The following is a 20,186-nucleotide window of genomic DNA, read 5'->3' as shown; positions in this document are numbered from 1 at the left end:
ACTGCAGACATTCTCCTGCCATGACAAACATGTAAGGCCATCTGCTGACATTGTAGTTGATATATTTAAACGCTAGCAACGTAGCATCACAAAAATGTTTTTCCGACCAAATCTAGCTCTAGCTCCGTGTGTTAGATCGGTTGCATACACGCTACGCCAGCTATAATGTAATTACGTTTCGCGACTGACCGCACGGCAAATCACCCGGAGTATACTGTCAATAGGTATTTTGTGTGTGAATGCAGACATTCTCCTGCTATGAGATACATGTATGCAAGGCCATCTGCTGATATTAGAGTTGATATATGGAAACTCTAGCAACTTAGTTAGCACAGTTAGCACTGTGTCAATGGCTTAGCAGTCCAACACAGTTTACACATTTAAACAGTCTTGTTTGATAAATACACAAATAACAATGCAAACTTACAGGTTGTATACCCGGATCTTCCCCTGCTCCAAACGGTCCAAACAAGCTGTGCATATCCGGCCTCAAACTGGGCAATGTTTTGGAAGCTTTCGTCTGTGAAATGCCGGTTCTTCGAACCTCTGGAGGAGGAACACGCCGCTGCTGGTGTGGCCATAGCTCTTCGGGATTGGTCCATTTCGTTCCGGGTACCGCATGACATCAGGCCGTACCCGGAAGAATCAAATGGGCAGTGACGTATCTCCAACGAGGCGTTTTGGGGAGGTATTTTCTGTGTTAGAGTTTTACTCGCTACAGGGTGTACTTTCAGGGTTTTGACTCTGCACACCGTTTACATGCATAAACACCTTCATAACACACAAGGGGACGGGTAATAACCGGAAAAGCATGACATGGGAGCTTTAAGAAACCATCTAAGAATACCCCTTTAAACCATATATTATCACAAGAACAAAGGGTCAATACAATATTATAACCCTCCTATACAACTTCAAAAGACATCCTTAAATGTCAGAAAAACATATATTACCACAAAGGGTCAATAAAGTATTATCAGCCCCCCACTAGACAACTTTAGAAAATGACAATACAATACAACAACAATAGGTGAGCAAATAAGTCCTAAAACAAATATTGACAACAATGGTTTACTAGGGGGGACACTACAACAGGTTCACAGACAAACGGTCAATAAAGTCTTATGACCCCCCTATTTAAGAACAATACTTTATAGGGGGCAATAAAACAATAAACAGCTAAACAAACAAGTCATAACAAGAATGAAGACAATGGTTTATTAGGGGGGCACTACAACAGGTGCACTGACACCTGTCACATCAAAGGGATTTAGGTTTTATGGGGGGTCATAAAAATCACTCAACATGTCATAAATACCAAAGTGACACATACCCTGTTCTTTCAACTACTAATTTCTTCCATTAACTGGGGGTTCCCTCCCGTTAACTGGGGGTATTTCGGGTCACGTTAGCACACATGCAGCGTTCAGTGGGGCGATGCAGGGTTTGGTGAAGCCGTCAGCGAAGCCCCCGCCCTCCACCAGCTCCGGCCTGCGGTTGCACATGGGGCAGATCTTGTTGCGCTCCTGCGACGCTCGAATCCAGACGATGAGGTTCCAGCGCCGGCCCGAGGAGATGGGCAGGGCCCCGTGCATCTGCTGGCCCCGGTGCAGGAGACCCTCGCTCACCCTGTGCTCCACCTCCCAACACTGCATCTCACTTAGAGCTACCTGCAGAGACATAAACACCAATAACCAGCATCAGTGGTGAAGAGCAATGTTCCCAAATACCACTGTTCCCAGTTTCTGTCCCACTAACCAGTCCTTAAACACTACAGAGCCCAAACGGTGTTCCCTTTAGTGTTTACTTCCTGTTTACCTTCTCCTACTGTTCCCGTTAGTGTTTACTTCCTGTCTGTCTTCTTCTGCTGTTCCCTTAAGTGTTAACTTCCTGTCTGTCTTCTTCTACTGTTCCCTTTAGTGTTTATTTCCTGTCTGTTATATAAAAATACTCATAGCAGAAATGTCACTGTCCTACACATCATTTGTTTACAATGGCCGCGATATAATACAATTGGCCAATGGTAAACAAAATTAAAACACAGCATATAAAGTAGATATTAGGTTAAGTGAAGGTTAAAGGATTTTAATATTTGAAGGTTTACACTGACTTTTGCTTCTATTATTTTTGGGACAGAGTTAAAACAAAAAATGGTCCTGGAGTTTTAAAACCCAGAATGTGAATTAGCACTTAAATCTGCTACATAGTTTATTTTTGAAAGACAAATTTAGCAAATGCACATGCTGTTAGATAATATATTGGCACAAGGCATTCAAAACATTCAATGTTTTCTTAAAGTCTGTGTCACTTTAAGGTACGATGCCAAAGGTGATTTCAAAACATGTTACCAATCATTTTTGAAATTCTACTCTGCAACGTCAAAATTGTAATGCCAATTCTCATGTCTTACCATTTTTCATGACTAATTATACCAATTAAGGCCTCATTTTAAGATGCCTTTTAAGGAAACCCTGAGTATAACCCGGGGGTGTAGGTGTGGGTAGTATTACAAGTATATATACTCACCTGTCTCATATCCCCAAAATAAAGGTTTCCCTCTGTGAAGTCCTTTCCGAGGGAAACGTTCAGCGTGACCTCTGCGTTGTTGTAGTGGTAGCTCAGGTCCCGGTCTTCGTCCATGTCGTATTTCACCACGAAGGCCTTGTGGCTGTCCAGGCTGCCCCCCCCCACAGTCGGGGTAGAGCAGGGAGGTGAGCGGCTGCAGGTAACGCTGGCGGAGCGGCGTGATGAAGCCCTCGTCGAAGCCCAGTTCATTCAGCAGGATCTGGAGGACATTCATGAATAACACACTTTCAGACTAGAGGTAAGAAAGCAGCTAAAACGCAGGAGTTTATTTGACTAACTTTGTCTGTTTGGGTCTGTAGATTTCTCCTGAATTCACCAACAGTTAGGATCACATGAAGCCTAATTTGCATATTTAGACATGAAACGTCAGAAAACTTGTAAAATCTTGATTTGAATATGCAAACAAAATAAAACAATACTTTTTAACATGGATTTACCAAATGTTCACAATTCTGTTCTGGAATACTCCGTAAATAAAACATATTTGATAAGAAAATGCCTAATTTACACATATAAACATAATATTTCATAAAAGTTGTAATACAAAAAGTGAGAAAGTTTTATAGTGATATCTATTAGTTAAATATTTGACCCTATTCACATGTAGTGTTCCTGTCATGACCCTTATATTTATATAAAAGTCCTCGCACGAAACCTCTGATATTTCATCGAGCTTCTCATATTTCCTGACTGAGGGACTACAGGAGGTCAAAGATCAAAATGTCATGGCACCATAAGTATTAAATGTGAATGTGCAGTGAATGAATAGTGTTTTGGAGGTTGAATTACCCCGTAGTGGTTCATGGTGTTGGGTCTTCCTTTGGGGGCGGAGGACTGCTCAAAGTGCTCCAGCTCCTCCACCAGCTGCTCACAGAAGCTTCTCTCAAACACCGGGAAGCGATAAACTCGGGCAGCTTCAACAGAAACATGGGAATCAATGGTTATAAAGGGGGGAAACAGGTGCAGGGCTGACTGTTTTGTATTTAGTTTTGTTCATTATTAGGCCACTAGAGAAGAGGGTTTCTGTTCCTTTAATAAGTAATTAAAATGTTATCCGCCTTTATTTATATCCTGCTTTAAAAATACTGTTTGCTGAATCCTTTTAATTTGAGATCGTCATTAAAACAACTTCAATTTTACCAACTCCATCATCCTAAAAGGGAACATTTTTACAAATCTTTTTGTATGAGAGCTAATACTTCCCATGTTTTTGCTTTTTTAATACATTAAAAAATGGATTTTAAGACATTTGTATGCCCTGTATAACCAGGCCTTACGTGATAGTATCTGTACACTTGGGATTCAACCACATTTTTTTAATAAAATGATATTTTAAATATAATTTTGAACTAAGACATAGCAAGCATAACAGTATGTATACTCTTTAAAGTCAACAGAGAAAAATGGGAATTATTCATTTGTGTTGCGTCGGCTTCACCTTTCAACGTCTTTGTAATGTTTATAACTCACTACAGGAAAGGGAACACCCTAAAAAACATAATAGGGCCCTTTTAATATTTGGTTTAACTGTTAATTTCACTGTCTTTGTAACATATTTAAAATGTATTTCAGGACTTTTTTATATCCTGTATAACCGGGACTTGCATGGCACATGGCGTAATCTTCAGTCAACCAACAAATAAAATGAAATCTACTGTAATTGACATTAAAAGTGCACATTATTCACGAAGAGGAGGTCAAAGGTGAACCTCTCACCTGCCTCCTCCTGCAGCAAGTCTCCAAGAGCCCCCCCCCTGACGGCGCTGACTCGGCAGAAATCCACTATCTGCTTGAACTTTGGAGCGAGGTAGGACTCCTGAGGAGGGGGGGGGGGGGTTGCAGGTGTGTTTCAGCGATGTGTTACTGTATGCACACATGCTGAGTTGTATACTCGATTCTGATTGTTCATTTTGGACTTTCCAGAGGTTGTCAATGCAGCTAGCAGACCGTTACTAAGGAGAACAGACCGTTCCTAAGGAGAACTCGCTGCTAATAATCCCTGCCTTAACCTGTTAATCTGTTTTTCAGGTCTCAGGCTCGAAAATGACATTCCCAGAACAAATGACTATATCTTCACTTCTAAAAGGGGTAAATTAATAATCTTTTTTCTCAAAGCAATGATACACCTGTGAGTTGGATTTAGAAGAGTCAGAATCAATATAAAATTGTTTTATTTTAAATTCAGATTGAACATATTAAAACATGTAAATGATAGTGTCCGTCCAAAAAAAACATTACTTATAGTGAAAACCAGCCTTGAATGATGGGATAGTAGACTAAAAGCTTTAGGAATCCAAACTATAACATATACTAAGTACCCTGTATCAAGATTGATGCAAAACAAGTGACATTTGACCTTTATAGAGAGGTTTAGAAGAAAAAAAACACTTCTGGGGTCATTTGGGTGCATTTGCCATATCTCTGGCCCCCATAGGTCAATTTTGATGATTGACATCTCTTTTGAACCGTTAGAGCCAATAGAATCAAGGGGAAGTTCCTAAAATCCATCTAAACATTACCCATTGGTGAATGAGTGATGCGTAGCCAGAATGCCCAAAACCGGAAGCTGTCATACACTCTAGTAGCTATGATAGCAGCTATATGAAAACTCCGTTATTGACATAAATATGGTGATGGATTATCAGTAATCATTTCAAAGTGACACAGAAACATTGGATTAACCTTCAGCCGCGTTTTTCTCGTTTTAATGCCATTGAACACAACTTTTGATCAGAAACAGCAAAAGGTAAGACATATTTGCTGTATTTGCTCCGTAAAGCTATGTCGTGTGATGTCTGGGTTTGCTTCCCATGCCACGATCACTCAGGGCTAATTTAAACGCTTCTTGTGAGACTTGTGTTTTGTTTCGGTAAAAATGGTTCGTATCGTCAGTTAGCTGAGTTTCTTCCCGTTAGGTGGGTATGACACATTCATAGTTTGTTAAATCTCGGGAACTTTTACCCCCATTTTTAGTGCCCGCTGAGAGATCGTACTTTCCTGTGGGTAAAAAGTGCCCCAGTGCTGATTGGCTGGGCGAATTGCAAACCACGCCCCGTACAACTGTGAAAATGTTGTGTGGAGCCGCCATTGTTTTTCCTCGCTACAAAAACCCAGCGCACCGACGGAGAGTAGTTTGTTTTTGAAAGCAGTTATGGCAAGCATCAAGAAATGATGAGGAGGTGTCGCCGCTTCTGGAGATCCACGCCGAGGACGCGACCCAGGGAAAGCTACTGAAACCAGTTCAGTAGCTTTCACTCGACCTGGGAATCGTGCACAGCCCCACGGCACACCGGCTAAAAATAAAGAAACTCAGGCAGGACTACAAACGGCGGATTCAGTGGCCAACGATGACGACCACGACGAAGGTAAAATCAACTACATGCACTGGGGTTTTAATCTGCACAATAATGGTCTCAGATGTACTTTTATTTGCTCAGTAGATCAAGCTAGCCATGCTAGGCTGAATAGGCTAAAACCGGCCCCGAGCTAGCTACATCTAGCTAGCTAGATATTCTCGGCCGCTATGAAAACGTTTTGACTTGTGAATAACTGTGTAGTGTTTCTGTAATTTGCTTCACTAACTGATGGCACTAATAGTCTGTTTCAGGCGAGGATGGACAACTCTCGGGATTGGAAACAAGCGAGCTTTGCATTCTAAATCACAGCGCTTGGTCATCGTCCTTACCAGCAAACCAAACGCAAAGGTACACACACTGTAACTTTGTCTTGAAAGAACGTTACGCATCAAACTGATGTTCACAATCATGTTTATTTCCTTCTTGGTACAATTATGAAACAGCGTGAAAACGTATTCGCCTAGACCGGCATTTACAAATGTTCGCGCCTTTTTACTCTCTCACAAACATTGTAAACATCCGGGCTAGAGGTCACATGACTTCCGGTAAGAAAACTTGCCTCAACAACATTAAACAAAGTTCAAGCATACATGAAGCACTCTTCAAAAAGGAACAATCCTCCGTGTTTGAACCTCTTAAATCGCTGCATAGCCGATTTATTTGGACTGGATTATCCCAGAGAGGCTAAACATTCTTTATAACACAGTTTCAGATTTGTGAAACCTTAATTCTATTTGTGAAAATACAAAAAAGGGAGATTTCAGTGCTTTTTTTACATGTAGACCACATTAGACCAGGTCCTGATCTAAAACCACTATACCTAGACTCATCAAATCTGGACTGGATTATCCCAGAGAGTCAAAAGATTCTTTGTAACACAGTTTCAGATTTGTGAAACCTTAATTCTATTTGTGAAAATACAAAAAAAACATTCCTAGTATGTTGTAAAACTACATGGCGACTAAACAGATCTTGTATCTTGCTTATTTTCCCCTTAGGAAAGCGGACACGGGATGCAAATTTCTTTGACACCGCCCAGGCGTTGGAGGACCGGCGTGCCGTGGTGAAAGAGTCGATGCACGGGGATCAGATGGTGCTGTTCACCAAGGCCCAGGAAACGGAGGACAAGATGCTCACCAGTTCATTTTATATTATTGTTATTACTGTTATTATATAGTCTTGATACAACTGACACTTTATTTTATATTGATAATGTTAATTTACATGTACAACTTCTATTTTATTTACATTAAAAATGTGAACTTCTATTTACTATTAAACAGATCCTGTAGCTTGCTTATTTCTCCTGACACTTTATCTTTAGTGACCGTAGCATCCTATACATCACATGTAAGTGATTATTCTGATACCATCATGTTTCATCGGTTATAAACTGGCAAAGCTTTATTTGTCATTTATCATCAATGTTGCAACCTTGTGGAGGAATGGCAGGGGCACATACACAAATATGATCATTTATATAATTTTAAATATTATTTGACCTAAAACTAAATGTTTTTATGATTGTCCTCTGAGGAGGACATGGGGATTTGCAAACTTTTAATTCCCCCCCCCATTTTACACCACACAAAATGGAGTCCACTATGGGCCGAAACTAACATGTAGGTTTCCATAGTGTTTATGGCAGACGGATGCAGTGGGTCTCAGGAAGATATATATATAATAAAGGTGGGTTTGCTGCTGAGCATATTTACTGTGCATACAACACACCTGGCACAGTTTATTGTTATTATATTGCCACACTGTACACTATTGTAATGTTGCCTGTCTTGACTGGAAAATAAAAGAGAGAAACAAAAGCACTGTACAAAAGATCAGCTTTATTGTCAAAATGTGTACAATGTACAATTTACACGCTGTTCAGATGCCTCATAAAGCTGGGTCGCCGGTAAGGCAGTCCATTCGTCCCTGTACTCATCATTACTTTCACAAAGGTTATGTAATATGCAACATGCTGCCACCTGGATTTTGATCTTGTCCATCTTGCAGTCGTTTCTTTTCATCAAGCACCGCCACCTGCCCTTCAGTCTGCCAAAAGCGTTCTCCACCACCACTCGTGCTCGGCTTATTTTGTTATTGGACGCAAGTTGCTCAGGCTGCATTAACTCAGTTACAAAGCTGTATAACATGAGCACAAACAGCACAACTTCAGTCGACTTCATCTCCATCATGTCTGAGGTCGGAAGGTAAACAACAGACGCCTAATGTACAGCGAGTGGGTGGGCGTCGCAGTATACGCGGGAAGTTTTTCTTCTTCTTCTTCTCTTGTTTTGCAGCGGATTGCAAACAACTTTAAGGTGCATACCTCCACCTACTGTACTCGCCGTGAAGTGGTTTGTGGCCTGCCAGTAAAGCCAAAGCAGAAGAAGAAGAAGTGACGTGGGCGGCTGATTTGCGTAATCTTCCCTCAGGGAAAAGTACTCCGGTGTGAACGCGATCTGTACTAAGTGCCCTGGGGTAAAAAGCGCCGGGGCTCTGAGTGCCGGAACTAAGTACAGGAAAGTACTTGGTGTGAACGCGGCTAATGAATATCTTAAGTGCTTTGACAAAAAATCCATACAAAAATGTCATCTGTGGAAGCCGTAGTACTGTAAAAAGTACGACCAATCATTTTAGCCGGCCCGGCTAAAATAACTGGATGGCCTACCTGCCTGTCAGCCTTCCATCTGTGCACAAACTTATCTCGTGCCCTCATTGGTCATGTGCGTGTTCGTGTGTGTTGGAGGAGGGGCTCTATAAGGAAGTGGCAGATTTTCTCCGGTTGTGTATTTTCAAATTCTAGCGATCTCGAGCCGGTTTCTCAAACTTACCTACCCCACCTTTAAGAAGCCCTGAGACACAGTTTCGTGAAAAAAAGCAATTTTTAGGCACATATTATAGCTCTCAGATATATATAAAATATATAAAAAACATGTCTATGAAGTGTTTTGCTCAAAATACCAAACAGATCATGCATTCTAGCCTCAAATCCCTCTATTTCAGCCCTGTTACTAAAGTGCTGATTCTGGGTCCGTAGCTTAATACTCAGCTAAATTCTGCTGTGATTAAACACCATATCATGTTCCAAACCACATCAAGGATTATTTCTGAAACAGTATGGAGCTCAAACTCTTTTTCTCTCTCAGGTTTACCACAAGGTGAGTTCCTTTTTATTTCCTGCTTCTTTACACATACTCTCTCCAGTACAGGTTAGCTCTGAGTGATGGCAATGCTTGCTAATCTAAACAAAGACCATATTACGTCCAAAACACTTCGCTCATTGTTTCTGATAGCGAAGTTTCTGATAGGGCCGTGGGTCTAAAGCCCGCCCACATTTCAGATATTACGTCATAACGGCAGAAAATCTGGATCAGCTCCATTGTTAGCTCGTTTTTAGAGATTTAGGTACGGTGGAAACGAGAGAGGGTTTTCACTTTGTGAGTCTCCTGACACACCGGGGACAAATATGTATGTATAAAAGACATGAAAAAGTGCATTTTGCACGATAGGAGACCTTTAATAACGATGAGGTGTTATGTACCTGCAGGTGGTAGACGTGCGGATGCAGAGGCCGGTACGTGTCTTTTATAGCAGCAGCTCTCTCTGCACACGTCACACTAAGACGCCTTCGCTGGTCCACTTCCTGTGAAATCTAAACAGGAAAAGTCGTGATGAGTTTGAGTACTTTTACTTTTACTCAAGTACAAGATCTGTGTACTTCTACTTTTACTCAATTACAACATCTGAGTATTTCTTCCACCTCTGCTCCTGAGGCACATCAAAAATAAAAATAAAAGTTCTCACCTTGTTGAACACATCCTCAAACTGTGCGTCCGTCACACAGCCAAGCCTCCTCAGCACCTGAGTATCAATAATGAAGATAATCAGAGGTGGGAAGTAACTAAGTACATTTACTCAAGTACTGTACTTAAAGGTGGGGTAGGTAATTTTGGAGAAACCGGCTCGAGATCGCTAGCATTTGAAAATACACAGCCGGAAAAAATCTGCCACTTCCTTACAGAGCCCCTCCTCCAACACACACGAACGCGCACATGACCAATGAGGGCACGAGATAAGTTTGTGCACAGATGGAAGGCTGACAGGCTGACAGGCCATCCAATTATTTTAGCCGGGCCGGCTAAAATGATTGGTCGTGCTTTTTACAGTACTACGGCTTCCACAGATGACATTTTTGTATGGATTTTTTGTCAAAGCACTTAAAATATTCATTGCTATCGGGGTGTTAAGAGCATTCCATGGAATATAACAAAAAGTGTCTCTCGAGCCGGTTTCTCAAACTTACCTACCCCACCTTTAAGTACAATTTAGAAGTACTTGTACTTTACTTGAGTATTTCCATTTTATGCTCCTTTGTACTTTTACTCCACTACAGTTCCGAGGTAAATGGTGTACTTTTACTCCACTACATGTATTTAATACCTTTAGTTACTTTGCATGATGAATGATGTGAAATATATTAAATTCACAAGCTACCCTGCAGTATACAGAGTCATTAAAACTAGCTGCACCTTTACCAGCTTTGATAACACTTTAATGATCAATCATTATAAAACATATCATATGTATTATTCTGAAATGGACCATTATTTGTTGTATACAAAATATTCATGGGCTTGAATAAATAAAAAAACGGTTTACTCATTGAATGATAGTCCAGTCTGAACTATCGCGATATTATGAACTGTTTACTCACTGAATGATAGTCCAGTCTGAACTATCGCGATATTATGAACAGTTTACTTACTACTACTACTGTTATCTTTCTTACAGTGCAGACGCTTTTCTGCTTGCTCTTGCCTCTGCTTACTTTTTATGCTGATTTTCCTATTCTTATTCTCTGAAAACTTCGAGCAGCGGCTCCTGGACATTAACTTATCACTGGGACAGTTATTCATCGTAAATAGACGGAGGGTTTCAGCCATATTTCAACATTTTTACGACGACCTCAGTCTTACAGTAGCGTGGCCTAGCAACAGCTAAAGCCTGGTAGGCTACTGCATGCTATTTAGCTTAAGCTAGTTGGTAGCAAAATGCCTCCGTTCTCTACAGATGACTTCCACAAACTTCAACAGAAGATGGCTGTGTTGGAAATGAAAATGCAACGGTTGGAAGTTAACGTGGAAGTGAATGGACTATGTTGTGGGAATAACACCACTTTACCAGTGTTGCAAGATAATGGAAAAGGGTATGCTAACTCACAGCTAGTTAGCAGCTACAAGGTTTCCAAGGAACAGGAGGGCTGTGTACTGGGTAATAAATCTACAAGTGGTAGTCCTCCCTGGAACTCTCTGGGTGCAAAGCCTAAGAGTAAATCATTTCCATGGGATTTGGGAGGACGAATAACAGGCAGAGCCCAGCGCTCTGAAATCTGTGATGCGACCGGCTGGCCTGCATTGTTATCACCCAGGAAGAGTGCCTCTTCAACCCCTATTCATACTAGGAAACAGCCGTGGACAGCTGCTAAAGGGAGAACTACAAACAATCCTCCTAAACCACCAAGTGTGCCAATCCAGAACAGATACGCTCCGCTGACCGAGAACCGGAGATCTCTTTCTGATGACCTGGATAACCCGTCCTCTTCACACAGCAGGGTAAGGACCAATAGCTACTCCAAAAGTAAAAGGCTAGAGGGAAAGCTAACGGCTGGGCCTGAAACTCTGATTGTGGGTGATTCTGCTGTAAGAGATGTAAAAGGTCTGTGTAGTAAGAACAACACCAAAGTACTCTGTTTTCCCAAGGATATGGTCTCCGACTTGGCTGAGAAGATCCTGCATATTGGGGCTGAACATCCGACTGTGAAGAATGTGGTACTACATATTGGAACAAATGATGTTGTGAAACAACAGTCAGAAGCGCTGAAAGAAGACTTTAAATGTCTGTTGGAAACTGTCAGCTCTCTAAATGCGGAGGTGTTCATCAGTGGCCCTCTACCGCCAGTCAGAAGAGGAGTGGAGAGATTCAGCAGACTGTTTGCATTGAACATGTGGCTTTCAGCTGCCTGCACTGACCATTCTGTCCATTTTATTGACAATTTTAACTTTTTCTGGGATCGCAGACATCTTTTTAAGGCAGATGGAGTTTGCCTGAACAAGTCAGGAGTGAAATTGTTTATCTCTAACATATTCAACTGCCTGCGTCAGCAATCTGTTCCCTCTGCCAAGGACAAGCGGCAAGAGGAATCAAAACAGGAGAAAGACACAACACATTGCGCAGAAAACCCTGAAGAAGTATCACTGCACCCGCCTGAGGAATGTTCTGATTATGGGAGACCTATGACACAAATGGAGGAGTCTCCACTGCCCGTCACCCCCCCTGTCAACGCCTTGGAGGATACTCTTCATTCATCTCCCAGCTCTCTCTACTCTCCGCTCACCCTTTCACCCTCGCCCTCCCCCCTGGAGTTCGATGACCGCATGAAGGCGAGATGCAGGGTTGGCAGCATGTCCTTTACCCCCGCCCCTCAACGACGCCCACCAAAATCACCGAAGCAGAGACGCGCACCATCTCCCCCGTCTTCATCACTGTGCCTATGTCAACCACCTCCCATCCCTTCAAGAAAGCATCTGCAGTCTCCGAAGCCTGATAAGGATGTGTGTGTACAAAACGCAACAAACTTTTACTGATATGTGCTGGGTCCAGGCTCAAGGGCATATGGCACTCTCAACTCTTTCCAGCACATGACGGGGCCCTGCCTGCCAGTAGCTTTGCCGATATCTGTGTTGATAGGTAATAGATTAAGAGCGGTAAATCAGCTTAGAAACAGGAAGTGCTCAAACGTTTGTGTGAGGTTATCAAATTTAGCAGTGATTCCATGTCAGCCACAGCTTGTCACAAAATGTTTTACTGATAGTGTATTTAACAAACTTAAACTAGCTTTATTAAATGTCAGGTCTTTGGCAGGAAAAACATTTTTAATCAATGATTTTATCACTGAGCACAATCTCGATTTTATGTTTTTAACGGAAACTTGGATTGAACAAAATAACAGTGCAGCTGTTCTTATCGAATCAACCCCTCCCAACTTTAGTTTTATGAGTCAGGAAAGAATGCATAAGAAAGGGGGTGGAGTTGCTATTTTGTTCAATGATTCCATTCAATGCAGGAAGACATCTTATGGGGACTTTGCTTCTTTTGAATATGTGGCCCTTCAGCTGAAATGCTCCTCTCGAGCTCTGTTCCTAAATATCTATAGACCACCCAAATACTGTGCAAGCTTTTTTGATGATTTTACTGAACTGCTGTCTATAGTGTCTATTGACTTTGACCGTTTAGTCATTGTTGGTGATTTTAACATCCATGTTGACAACCCCCAGGACAGAGGGGCTAAAGAACTGTTTTGTGTTCTTGATAACTATGGACTGACTCAGCATGTGGCGGAGCCCACGCACAATAAGGGGCACACTCTGGACTTAATTATCTCAAAGGGTCTGAATATCTCAAAGGTTGTGGTGACTGATGTTGCACTCTCTGATCATTCCTGTGTTTTCTTTGAGAGCTCTATTTCTGTTCACAAAAATGTTCAGAAAGAGGTAACCACAAAGCGATATTTAACTGAAAATACTAGGGAAATGTTTACTCATAATTTCTCATCCACACTTGCCCCTGCTAACATCTCAGTAAATGAGCTAGTAGATCATTTTAATTCAAAAATTCAAAATGTTATAGATACCATTGCTCCAACTAAGGTAAAGGAAGTGATTAGCAAGAACATATCTCCATGGAGAAAGGCCATGACCGTGAGAACAGAAAAAAGAGAGTGTCGAAAAGCTGAACGTAGGTGGCGAAAAACAAATCTCCAGGTTCACTTTGAAATCTATAAAGAGAGACTTGGCCTTTATAATTTGGAATTGAAAAACGCACGACAGTCTTTCTTCTCTGACATCATTACCAAAAACAAAAACAACGCACGTGCCTTGTTTGCTACCGTCGACAGACTAACTAACCCCCCAGTGTCAGTAGCCTCTGAATTTCTATCCACCAGGGCGTGCAATGATTTTGCCTCCTTCTTCACTGACAAAATTCAGAAAATTAGACAAGCAGTCAGTGCCTCTACATCAGGTACAGCAAATGTTTTGTCCCTATGTCCACCTAATATCAATTCAAACACCATGACACAATTCCATCAGATTAATGGTAAAAACTTAGAGGACATTATTCAACTTCTGAAATCCTCCTCCTGCTGCCTTGATATTATTCCAACAGGATTTTTCAAAGATGTTTTTCCTTGCATGGCCTCAGATCTACTTCATATAGTAAACACATCTCTTCACTCAGGTATTTTTCCAGAGGCCCTGAAAACTGCAGTCATTAAACCGCTCTTAAAAAAGAATAATCTAGATGCCTCAGTAATGAACAATTACAGGCCAATATCAAACCTGCCATTTCTAGGTAAAATCATTGAAAAAGTAGTATTTCAACAGTTGAGTAACTTCTTGCATTTAAATAACTGTTTGGATGTGTTCCAGTCAGGATTTCGTCCAAACCACAGCACTGAGACTGCTCTTGTAAAGGTCTTCAATGACATCCACTTAAACACAGACAGTGGCAGAACTTCAGTGTTAGTATTATTAGATCTCAGTGCTGCGTTTGACATTGTTGACCACAACATATTACTAGACCGACTAGAAAACTGGGTGGGACTTTCGGCAACAGTTCTAAATTGGTTTGAGTCCTACTTAAAGGACAGAAAAAACTTTATTTCTATAGGTAAATACACATCTGAGTTGACAAATATGACATGTGGGGTACCTCAAGGCTCCATCTTGGGGCCTCTTCTCTTTAACATCTACATGCTACCACTGGCTCAGATAATGAAAAACAACAAAATAAGTTACCATAGCTATGCGGATGACACACAAATTTACGTAACAATTTCACCAGGAGATTATGCTCCAATTCAAACACTGAGTAAGTGCATTGAACAAATCAATGACTGGATGTGTCAGAACTTTCTCCAATTAAACAAAGATAAAACTGAGGTAATGGTTTTTGGAGCCAAGGCAGAACGTATAAAAGTTAGCGCTGAGCTTCAGTCTGCAATGTTCAAAACAACAGATAAAGCCAGAAATCTAGGTGTAGTCATGGACTCTGACCTGAGTTTCAACAGTCACATTAAAACAGTTACTAAATCAGCCTACTATCACCTAAAGAACATATCTAGGATTAAAGGACTAATGTCACAGCAGGATTTGGAAAAACTTGTCCATGCTTTTATCTTCAGTAGACTCGACTACTGCAATGGTGTCTTTACAGGCCTCACTAAAAAATCTATTAGAAAGCTGCAGCTAATTCAGAACACCGCTGCTCGAGTCCTCACTAACACTAAGAAAGTGGATCACATCACTCCTGTTCTGAAGTCTTTACACTGGCTTCCTGTGTGTCAAAGAATAGATTTCAAAATATTGTTGCTGGTTTATAAAGCTTTGAATGGTTTAGGCCCAAAATACATGTCTGACCTACTGCTAAATTATGAACCATCCAGAACCCTCAGGTCTTCAGGGACTGGTCAGCTTTCTGTCCCCAGAGTCAGAACTAAACATGGTAAAGCAGCATTCAGTTATTATGCTCCGAATATCTGGAACAAACTCCCAGAAACCTGCAGGTCCGCTGCAACTCTTACTACTTTTAAATCCAGGCTGAAGACTTTTCTTTTTGCCGCTGCTTTTAATTGAACTATTCACATCTTAAACTGCACTGTAACTTTTAACTTTTATCCATGTATTTTTTCTTTTAATGTTTATTTTATTATCTTTCCTTTTTAATGACTGATTTTAAATGCCATTTTTAAAATGTCTTCCATTTTTGTAAAGCACTTTGAATTACCTTGTGTTGAAAGGTGCTATATAAATAAACTTGCCTTGCCTTGCCTTGCCTTACTACGCCATAGTCCCGTCTGAACTGCTGCTCGGAGACGAAGCGGACATGGAGCTTGTATTCCTCCAGAAAGATGTTATCAGTGGTGAAACAATTACAGATATAAAACTGACGATCCTCGTTTGTCATGTTAACCCGTTTATAATCTAATATGTTGATAAAAACGTGCAAACAAACGCAAAAATAACCAACTGACAAGCTCAACGGCTGTTTTTAGCAAGCAGGCAACAAACAGTATACTTCCGGTTCGAGGTTTTCAAAATAAAAGCCACTTTTGTAAAAATACAGACTTACATGTTATTACATCCAAACTTTTAAAGTGTACAGTTTCTCACTTGTGAGATTTAAATGCAACATATTTTAGGGAATTACCATATATTTGATTACAAACTTTGTTCATTTATATACTCTATTTATTTATTTATTTCCGTATTCATTTATGTAAACCCTGACTCATGTATTAATTTAATATATGTATTTATTTATTAATGTATTTATACTTGTGTCATTTTGTAATTTATCAAAAACATTGTTTACATTATTTTTTTCATCTGGAGTTTACATGAAGTACCATTCACTGGCCAGAAGGAGGAGCTCATGCTAAACCAATAGAATACAAACTATGTTATTTAAAAAGTAGCAGAAGAAGAAGAAGACAGACAGGGAGCCTGATGGGGATACTGGGAACAGAAGGTGAGGGGGTGAGAGCTACCAGGAAGGCCATTATTACGGGCCGTCTCCACGGCAGCGTTAAAAAAATCTTGGAGGTGGGCGTATCTGAAGCTTGGGGATTTTTTTGCGATCAACCAATCACATGAATCTCCCGCCCGCGACATACGAAGCCAAAAAGCCCGAAGTAAACTGGATATAAACTCCCCAAAACAGGCGAAAACATACCACTGTCTCTGCCACCTCCCTCCATGCCTGGCTCCTCCGGTTTATATCCCGGTAGGTCTGGTCATAAAGCACCGGGTGATTGATTCGCTACCGCTAATTTCTCCTCCATTTTTTGGAATATGAGGAAATGATCTGCGGTATGTCTCTCCCAGCATACACGCCGTTTGATTGGCTAGAGCTTGAACTGTCAGATTTGCGTACACGGGATTTGATTGGCTGACGCTTCCTCCTCAGCTTCAAAAGTTGAACATTGTTCAACTTTGGATCTTGAAAATCCTGAGAATCTCCGCTCGCCTGCCCACAATGCATTTCGGCGAAAGCGAAAAAAAGTGACGTCACCCCATTCAAAGTGAATGGGCAGAAGCGTTTCAAGATTTTTTAACGCTGCCGTGGAGACGGCCCGTTAAGTATTTGAGTGAAACAGGATTGATTGGAAGAATTTAAAACAACGTAAATACAGTGGTATAATTCCACAAGTGGTGATAGGATGATATGGTGATACACACTCTTGTACAGTAGGTGGCGGTATGCACCTTAAAGTTGTTTGCAATCCGCCAAAAACCGAGAGAAGAAGAAGACAGACAGGCACAAGCCCAGTATTTTCATCCTGATTGTATTTTCAAGGTTCAAGGTTCAAGGTTCTTTATTGTCAATCTGACATCGCTACAGAGTAATTATGTAGTTGAAAATCTTATGTCACAGGCTTCTCCAACAATGCAACATAATAACATAATAACAATAAGAGCAAGAGCAATACAACAAGAATAATAGTTATAAAATAAAATAAAGTTATGATGTGGAATAGTGCAGTACGAGTCTATATACAAGAATTTGGATGATTAGCAACATTAGCAGTCGTTTTCATTGCTGCTAAACATGCCGATTAGTACTCTATAGCACATGTTGTTTACCTAGCGTCATACTCGCTGTTCACTTGAGTGATTTTCAGAGTAAAGCATGTTGAGCTTAGAGTCTCTGCAGGTCGCTGAGGAGGAGGTGGTGCTGGAGTCCAGCTCCAACAAACTGGGAGATATTTACACTTTTGTGGCTAAAGGATGCTTTCCTCACACCATGCATCCTCTCAGGAAGAAGAATCTCAAAAGATACGCTCAGAAGTTCATCATTGATGGTAAGGGGTTTGTTTTTCACAGCCTTGATTCAGGTCCGTAGTGCAACACACACTATATACCACGGTGAATTATGTCCCGTAATGTTCCACCACAACTGTGTGTATCAGGTGTTTCTAAACTGGCTTTCATATCGCCGAGTTACCCTGTGTTTTGATGGAAGATAAATGATAAAAGTCTACTTTGTTTGGACATAAGTATGCTAAACTGAGGAGCTGACTTCTACGGAAGAGGATAAGGGCCACATTTCTCCAAGACATTTGGGTCTGTGACCAAAAGTTAAAACAAAAATATGTGAGTTTTGACTTAAATCTCAGAATTCTGAAAAATAAAAATGTTTATATATTTCGATTTTTTTGTCTCGGAATTCTGCCTTTAATCGCAGTCATGTTCTTCCTCCAAAGAAAATATTTTTTTCTGCAAATTTAATTTTCTGATTCATCTTTTATTAAAGGTGGGGTAGGTAAGTTTGAGAAACCGGCTCGAGATACACTTTTTGTTATATTCCATGGAATGCTCTTAACATCCCGATATCAATGAATATCTTAAGTGCTTTGACAAAAAATCCATTAAAAAATGTGATCTGTGGAAGCCGTAATACTGTAAAAAGCACGACCAACACCCGCCAGGCAGTAATGTAGCGGTGAAGCACAGTAGGGCAGGCAAGCCAGCTGTGCAGACAGACACAGCCGTGAGGGCAGACCAAACGGCAAACTCTGGGGCAGAGCCGGGACGCCAATAAGGAAGTGCCACAAACCGCAGTTCATCTATTGGCCGATAGGCAATGACTGCAGAAAGGAGGAATTTCCATAGACCCCCATGTTAAAATGCCCAACTTTACAGCAGAAATAAACATGTTTCTACCCCTGGATGCAATACAAATTATTCGGGATATAGTTAGATTCCACCTTAATGATTATTAATTGTTGAGTGAATTGTTTTATAACGCGACCCTTTTATTTATATTAAAGTGGACCTATCATGCTATATTTGAATAATATAGTGTAGGACCATACCTATATAAGGCATATTTATACTTTTTTTTTTTCAAAATACCAAACAGATCATGCATTTTAGCCATGCCTCATTTTGCTCAATTTGACAATTTCTAACTCTGGGCAGATTCAGTGAGAACAGCACCATCTACTGGCCTGGCATATGTACTACAGCGTCTCCAGTGCTTTCGAACGGCAATGGCCGTGGCTGTCTGCTCCTGATTGGTGGAGTTGGCCCAATAGCCGTAGCGCCACCGTCCTGACGTCAGGACAGTGTTCAAATCTGGATCCGTTTTGATCAGATCCGTTGCAGCCCCTTTTTTAGAGATTTGGGTATGGAGGAAAATAGAGAGGGTTGTGTTTTCTGACACTTGGTGAGTTCCCTGGAACACCGGGGACACATATTCATATATAAAAGACGTACAAAAGTGCATTTTGCATGATAGGTCCCCTTTAAGTCTTAAAGTGTTTGCATAAATTAGGGCGTGGTCACTTTGATGGATAGGTACGTGCCTCACTGTCAGCTAACAGCAACTTGTCCACTCTGCTAGGCTAGAACGTTAGCTAGTTGTAGTTACTGTACTTGACCCTTTAGCCGTGTTCGTGGTGATTGTGCCTTTTAGGGAATGTTGTTACAAATACCAGACAATTAAAATGTCGTGCTGTATGGTTGAATGTACTAACAGAACTTCCAAGAAGTCTACTCTCAGCTTTTTTGTTGAGTAAAATGATAATATTATACATGTTAGCAGGTGTTTGTTTGTTTGCTGTTACTCCAATGTAACAGAAAAACAACTAAAGAAAAACTAAATAGTAATAATAATAAAATGTCTCCACTGATCTGTGTTGTAAGTGTGATTTCTGTATGATTCCATTCGCTTTTTATAGTCAAAATCAGCAAATTGGCCGAGCTCCGCTACAACTACATGGGAGCGATGAGGATTGAGGCAGGGACGAGCTCTGCCTCACGTAAGCCCACAGTAACTGGCTGGAGCGCGGGCACTTATTTTGTGAGCGCGCTCAAGCCAGGCTCATTTGCTTACTGTGGGGTGAGGTAAGGCACAGATGAGCTCTGCCTCACCTCAGAATGCGTCACCCCACAGAAACTGGCTGGAAAGCGGGCCCTAAGCGCATAGCTGTTACCATCTCACTGTAGGTCACCAATGTAATGTTTGTAGATCCCTTTATTACATTTATCCTCGCCATCCATAGTCTCTAAATAACCTATTTCACGTATATATGATATTTAGGCCCGCTGGTCTCATCATACAACGGCAATGAAAAAAGCACCAGGAGAGGTAGCCATAACGTGAGCCCACAGGTTCTTGTTG

At 41.1% G+C, this 20,186-nt stretch overlaps 1 pseudogene; it reads right to left on the bottom strand.

Annotated features, from left to right (window-relative positions):
* Positions 1–916: 916 nt before the first annotated feature.
* Positions 917–16,051, bottom strand: LOC117484541 (annotated as a pseudogene).
* Between the last annotated feature and the right edge of the window lie 4,135 nt (positions 16,052–20,186).

Source organism: Trematomus bernacchii, unplaced genomic scaffold (assembly GCF_902827165.1).
Source record: "Trematomus bernacchii unplaced genomic scaffold, fTreBer1.1, whole genome shotgun sequence".
NCBI classification, from domain to species: domain Eukaryota; kingdom Metazoa; phylum Chordata; class Actinopteri; order Perciformes; family Nototheniidae; genus Trematomus; species Trematomus bernacchii.
This window is presented reverse-complemented; position numbering and strand designations above follow the sequence as displayed.